We start from the raw sequence: 8249 nt of genomic DNA, 5'->3' as shown, positions 1-8249 counted from the left end.
TTGCATTGATTTTTGTCATTTGGTCTTTTTCACACATTTTTTGTACTAATGAATTTGATTATCTCAAAGGTTTCGTTGAAATTAGTTCAGTTGTTCCAGAGGAGAAGATCTTTGGATTTTTTTTTATAATAGACACGAAACACGGTGCGATCTCAAAGTGATCACAAAGGCAAATTTGGTATTTTTAACTAGATTAGCTTAAAATAATCAAATTTTAATAAATCCAGCAAGACTATTCAAATCAAAATTATGGTGTTGTATTGTTAATTACGTAAGATACCAAGAGTAAAATGACAAAAATACAAAACTCCAATGAAAATTCAAATAGGAGAGTCCCGATTCAAATGGCAAAATCAAAAGCTCAAAGACATTAAATAAATGGATAACAACTTATGTAGAGATTACACCTTAAGCCAAAATTCTCAATTGTATGACAGTCGCAGAAATTTTTATTAAAAAAATAAATAAATATGTAGTATGAGTACCACGGAGACAACTCGCCATCAAAGTCACAAAAGTAAACATTTATAGGTAAAAGTACGGCCTTCAACACAAATCCTTGGCTCACGCCGAACAGCAAGCCCTAAATGACTAATGTAAGACAATTTAAACAGGAAACCCAACAAACACTAATGAACCACACAAACAAACGACAACCTTAGAACAACAAGCTCCTGACTCAGCGGGTTAATTGTTTAAGAGGTGACAACCTTCGCTTTATCATGAAACAGTAGTGAAAGTTACATAATAAAAAGACACTTTGAAATATCATTTAAAGTAGCTATCAAAAAGACGTATTTAAAACAAAAACAGTTCAACAAATACTGAACGAATCAATTTGATCTATGGCAATATAAATAAACTCATCATAGATACCAGGACTAAATTTATTATATACGCCAGACGCGCGTTTCATCTACAAAAGACTCATCAGTGACGCTCGAATCCAAAAAAGTTAAAAAGGCCAAATAAAGTACGAAGTTGAAGAGCATTGAGAACCAAAATTCCTAAAAGTTTTAGATGGCGTTAAATAAAAGTTTACAATTAAATTTAGAAATAATATTTGATTTTGCTGTTCGGAAGTATGAATTTTTTAAAGTGAGAGGGTTGGCGCTGTAAAACCAGGTTTAATCCACCATTTTCTACATTTGAAAATGCCTGTACCAAGTCAGGAATATGACAGTTCTTGTCCATACGTTTTTGATGCGTTTTGTTATTTGATTTTGCCATGTGATTATGGACTTTCCGAATTGATTTTCCTCTAAGTGACAAGTGGTTTTCAAAACAAGTTCTATTCCCAAGGGGTCACAGTGCCCCTATACAAAAATAAAATGGTAAAGTCTGAAAACTACATGTAAAAAACTATGAAAACAGTGTGGTGAACTGCACAAAATGAATAACAATTATACCAAGTATACCAAGTATTATTGTCAAATCAAAATAAGAGGGACAATATGGCCAAGAAAATATGAGGACAACAAATCCTTAACTTATTCTTTTAACAAGTTTTGATGTTCAGAATAGGAAAAAGTAGTGTATTATGTATAACTGATTTATGCTTTTGCCTTCTACATTAACCTGATTCATACAGCACATAGATTTGGCTTGAATAGTTGATAGATAAAGGCAACAGTTGTACACAGCTGATAAAAATTCATCAATCGGTTAAAAGAAAATAAACCTGGGTTACAAAATATATAGAAACTGACTTTTTAATGATAACTGCCATATTCCTGACTTGGTACAGGCTGTTTTAGAAACCATGATGGGTCGAACCTGCTTTTATGGCTAGCTAAACCTCCAGCCTTTAAGCAATGTTAAAAATATTGCTGAAATGACAACACTACGTGTCAGGAATACAGTACAAACAAACGGAGGAACACAAGATACAAGCGTACTTATATAAGAAAAATGCATGAATACATAAAAGTATAAAAACCGAGACACGTCGTATACCAATGCAAATCTACACTCGGCAAAACAGTCCTTTTCGGGAATATTCGACTCTTAGAAGACACACGACGTGGATGGTAAACCACAATCTAAGACGTGATAAAATTGATAGCGAAAAAATCAAGCCTTGCATGCGTGATGTTGTCTGTTAAAGCTTTTATAAAAGTCCATAATGATTACACATTAAAAATGCCCATTTTGTAAAAGTAAGCCTGAATTTATAAATCATTAAAGGGAAACTTCGCAAAAATTCAAAAATTGATATTATGTCCATTCTGTATAAAAATGCTCAAATTTATAGATATTAAAGTATTATTCCGCTAGATAAGAGATCACCATCGATTTTAAATTTTGAGTATCAATTGTCTGCGTTCCGCCATTTTGTCATCTTCTCCGATTAAAAATCACGATATGTCTATAAACCACAAAGGTCCAAAACTACAGTAACCGATGTAGTCGTAATTGCGTGTCGATATCTTGTCAATCGTACGGTTGTTTTATCTGACTATTATAATATAAACTAACTTGATACGGAAAATGTTCTTATTTTTTTTAAAATAACCATAGTCTGTTATTTTTAAACTGTTAATATTGGAATTAGTTAAAAAGTCAAAGTTCAAATCATAAATAAGTGTTCCGTGAAAATTGTTTTCGAAAATCTAATTCGTTCATAATTCTTTAAAGTAATAAACTTTATTCAAATAAATTCGGATCTTCCTTCATCTGATCAGCAGCATGGCTAAAGGTATTACTCCCAAAGGTATTGTGAGGGGTGTGAGGTGACACGACCAGGTATTCAAGCGATTTCCTGTCGGGCTTGCAAGTTCATGCATCGTTTCCCTTCTGTAGGTATTGGTCAGTGTACACGGCCGATAACTTATAACTTTTCATTTTGAACTATCAGGTGTATAATATACATCTCTGTCTTGCGTGTCCGAAAGTGATATAATATACTAGTCATTACTTAACTCATACGCTTGTTTATAAATAACATTTCTGGTGTGAAGAATATTATTTATAAAAATATAATAATACCCCAAAAAAAAAAAAAAAAAAGATTTGAAGAAGTAGAAATCTATTTACATATTTTTTCCAAGGGTTAATTTGGAAAAATGTAATATACTCGTTGTCAAAAGTAAAGGACAGATTGGAACATACCAGAAATATTGATTTAAAAAATGTACGCACTTGTCGACGATTCGTTTATACGCCTGGATATAAAGTTACGGAACTATAGCGCAATTTAAAATATATACATGTATACATTGAACATAAGAAAGGAACATACATTTTGTGTAAATTGGGGTTAAAGTTTTGTAAATAGACTAGTCCATGTATGCCAACGGTATGTAATCAACGAATTCGATAGACTTTTGTATACCAAAAGAAGAAAAAGAGAACCAATTTGATTTAAATACAGGTCGATATATAACTTGCTTTGGTTCATCGAAGTTATGAACATAGTAAAATCACAGATTTATATATCAATTAGATTGTTCTCGAATAAAGGAAGAAATTCGCCATCATCACAATTGTTCCGACATTCATATATATATATGCAACTGGAGGTACACTAATAATCCCCAAGGGATGTGAATATTTTCTAGGAAAACTAATGAGTATTACAGTTTCAAATCAATTTCGGGATTTATTTTCTTTCTTGATATTCAATGACTGCAATTTAAAGAATAAACTGCTTGTCCGCTTTAGGGGTATTCTTGCCAGTTGAACAGTCTTATAATTACATTCAAAAATAGGGAAAGATGACATTAAATTCGTTGTCTTTTGTTTTTAAGTAAAAGTTAATTGAATCATCAAAGTTAATATCCTTTGGTAACTAATTAATGTGTTTTCATAGGCTAGCTCAAATCCTCATCCAAATAATACAATCTATATGTAAATCCCTTATTCCGTTGTTAAAAAAAGCTAGAGAGGCTGATGTTAAGGCAGTGTTAATTCGGGATAAATTAGTTATTGGAGATGTAGTTTATTCAGGTGGGCCAATTGAAGTGACCATTGAAAACGCTAAAAAGAGGAAATTGAAAAAACAAACAAGTGAGTCTGTAAATATTGGAAACGACACCGTTGCCGCCGGTAGTGAAATTCATAGTGATATGATCACGGCATAGGATCCGTCGGAAATTTCAGTTACAAATAAATGTTTATCATGGAATGTAAATGGTGGGTTTGAGGCGAAAATTAAAGATGTAAAATTTAAAAATTTTGTGTGCACTTATGATATTGTGTTTTTAGAAGAATGTTGGATAAATAATACATGTGATGTGGAAATTGATGAGTTTATTTGTAAAGCAATCCCATTGTCAAAAAAGAAATATAAACAAGGTTGTGGTCTCTTTGTAATGATTAAAAAATCAATTGCTTCATATGTGAAAATAATTGAAATATCTTATGAAACATTTGTATGGGTGAAAATATCTAAAGAACTAACTGGTACTGAAAATGACTATATAATTTGTAATGTATATTTACCACCATATAGATCTTCCTTTTTCAAGGTACATGATGTGGACTTATTCTATGAACTGGAAACACAAATCATCAAGTACTCAGATGAATGTCCGAACATTTTTGTTTTTTGTAACTTTAATGCAAGAACTGCTCATTTAAATGATTTTGTAGAAAATGATTTATTACATGATAGTATTTTAGATAGGGTTGGTGAATTGTTTGCTTATGTTACTGACGAGACTTTACCAGACCGGAGTAATCCTGATCCTGGAACTAATGACTATGGAACAAAACTCATCAACCTTTGTAAATGTATTATTACTACCTTCATGGCGGCCGTTAAGAATTCGGAGACCATTACATTTACAAAGGTTGATGAGTTTTGTTCCATAGTCATTAGTTCCAGGATCAGGATTACTCCGGTCTGGTAAAGTCTCGTCAGTAACATAAGCAAACAATTCACCAACCCTATCTAAAATACTATCATGTAATAAATCATTTTCTACAAAATCATTTAAATGAGCAGTTCTTGCATTAAAGTCACAAAAAACAAAAATGTTCGGACATTCATCTGAGTACTTGATGATTTGTGTTTCCAGTTCATAGAATAAGTTTGTTTTAGATTTATGAGTTTGACTGTCCCTTTGGTATCTTTCGTCCCTCTTTTGATGAGTTTTGTTCCATAGTCATTAGTTCCAGGATCAGGATTACTCCGGTCTGGTAAAGTCTCGTCAGCAACATAAGCAAACAATTCACCAAGCCCAAAAGGTATGAGCGTAATAGACTATTTATTAACTAGATCAAGTAATTTCGACATTGTGTCAAAATTCATAACTTGTAATTTTACTACATACAGTGACTATGCACCTTTGCATATTCAATTCAAGACTAATTTTTCTATTAAATGTAATGGTGTACAGTCCAATTTTGTGGATGCTGAAGCATCCAAATTCTTTCGATGGAATGAGGAATATAAGGATATGCGTCGTAATGCACTTTTAATAAACTCTGACAATATAAAGTCGACACTCCAGAATATAGAAGCCGAGTCTCAGGATGAAATGGATTCATGTGTGAACGATTTTACCCATCAGTTTATTGACATTATGGCGCCATTTTTTCAACAAAGTCAGAAAAGTGGTACTGAAATGAAACGAAATCATAAGCAGCACTATAAGCATATTGATAAGCCTTGGTTCGATATACAGTGTAAAGAACTTTATGTTAATTACTGCAAAACGTTATCTATATTTAATGGAAATAAATCAAAGAAAAACCATATTGAATTAAATCGTGTGAAGAAGACATATAAAGACTATGAACGTAAACGTAGGCGTAAATATATGCGACAAGAAGGTGATACCCATTGTAAATTAAGGAAGAACAATCCTAAGAAATTTTATTCTGTATTCAAAAAAAGGAGAAAGGTCAACTGTGATCTAACAGTAACTGATTTTTTTTTAAATATTTCAAAACTCTAGTATCTGATAGTAAAGAGGGTAATTAAAGTGAAATTTGGACATTTTCGAGTACAACTTCTAATGTGCGTTCGACTTTTGGGACAATGTTCAAGATTGTTTTAGTTATGATGTTTGTTTAATATTTGTTGCAATAATTGTACACGTTGGTATCATAGACAAAGAAGGGAGTACATGTTTGTTTTTATGAAATTGACGAAAGGTTGGATCTTTGATTTAAAAAATAAATATGTATTATAACTTTATTTTTCTGATTTATTACATGATAATTTAGAAGGGAACTTATACCTTGTATAGTTAGAACTAGAATTTTCTTTTGATGCGTGTATAGTCGAGTAGACCTTTTTTGATTGTTGTATACTTGATATGTGTCATAATTTATTTTGCATTATGTCTACGAATACAGACTTTGATTTTTGTCAACTTTGTAGAATCGCTTTATGACTGTTAGATTTTTGTTTCTTTTATTTGATTTATATGGCTGGTGTGTTGAAACTTAGACATTCACTGATAGGGAAGCTGTAAATCCCGGTTATCCTGTAGTGCGGTCGCAAGGGGAGCCGATATCAGATTCAAGTTTTGAATAGCTTAAAAGGAATAATATTTTTATAGATTACTCTGTAGAGAAACGTGTTGAAATATGAGTATGATGGTTTAAAAAGAGGAACGGTGAATAGTGTGATGGTGCTGACAGGGAAAGATATACAACTGGAAAATGTCTGAATGCTATTGCATTCCAACCTATAGTTGATGCATCAAAAGGGAAGTCTTGAAGAAAACATCTAATGTACAAACGTGATCACCGAGTACGGCTGCTTAAATTGGTGGTGGGACTGCGGCAGTTTCATTCTTTACTATAACTTTCATGTCGTGTTTACCTACCTTTCTACAGAAAGAGGTGCATAGCTTACTACCACTGTGTTGATGACAAATGCAATGAGTTAATTGTCATTCAGTTGAACATTTACAGACACGAGTAATGTTGCTGGTACATTTACATGATTGTATGTTTGTTATTAGGGGTATGGTCAGTAACTTTTAGATGGCTTGATGGTTCAATTAGATATTTTTAGTATCTTGAATTTGAGGCCGATAAATTAAACATTGATCAAACTTGGCAGTTGGACAACTACAACATATTTTATTTATGTTAATAAAATAAAATAGTGAAAGGGAAAACAGTGCATGACATAGCCTGTTGTAATGTTTGATATATGTAAAAATCGATTTTAGATATACAAAACTTGCAGAATTTTACCCCCCCCCCCCTCCAAACTATTTGATTTAAGTTTTTTATCCTACATCGATCTTTTGATGTCGTCCCTTATGGAAGAAGAAATCGATTTCGTCTTTTTTATTTCCACTAGAACACACCCGTGATATCGCGGGTCTGTGGCTGAATTAAAGAATATAACTATGCGTAAGCCTTATTTTAGTATTGGTATTGTCATCTGATAAAGTCATGCCGATTATAAGATGCACAGTTTTCTCTGCTTTCAACATCTTTCTGTTTGAACCCGTCGACCTGGAACTTATCAATTATTGGTATTATTATTTATTTTATTTAGAAAACAAAAGTCCCTGGAAAGGAGTATTTTTTTATCAACAGCATTGTCCTTAATGAGTTATAATTAAAGTTGAATTCTTTGATTCTCTGTTTTACGTCATTCCGGCTTACAAATTGAAAACTGTACATGCTGAACCTATACGCCTTATTTTAAGTCCAGAATTATATTATTCGTATTGTCATCTTAAAAAGTCATACTGATTAAAATACTACAATCGGGAACAATGTGACAATGATTGAATTTAGTAGTGTCAACCCTGTGATTACGACCCGTGTATATAGCAAAATCCTAAATACAGCGTTTGGTGGTGCGCCTGTCAGATGCGGAACGTACAGATAAGGTAATAGGTAACAGGTGAATATACTATTGGTACCGGAACTTCTTATTTATTGGCAATATTAATTATGTGGGAAACAAAGGGGTCTGGAGTGGTGTAATTTTTAATCAACAGCATTGTACTATATTAGTTAGATATAAAGTTGAATTCTTTGATTCATCGTTTTTACGTGATGACGGCTGATAAATTGGACCTCGTAATTTTAGTATTATAGATTTAACAAGTGAAACTGCGAGCTTCAGTACTGCTCATTGATGATACCCCCGCCGCAAGTGGATAATATTAATAGTGTAAAAATATGCAAGTGTTCGGTAAACAGGAAGTTGTCGAGTGATGAATCTGAAAACGCATCACACGGTATAGCTGACTTATATAAATCCTGAAACCAAATTTCAGAAATCCTTGTATTGTAGTTCCTGAGAAAAATGTGACGAAAATTTTCAA

Source organism: Mytilus edulis, chromosome 4 (genome assembly GCF_963676685.1).
Source record: "Mytilus edulis chromosome 4, xbMytEdul2.2, whole genome shotgun sequence".
Taxonomy (NCBI): Eukaryota; Metazoa; Mollusca; class Bivalvia; order Mytilida; family Mytilidae; genus Mytilus; species Mytilus edulis.
This window is presented reverse-complemented; position numbering follows the sequence as displayed.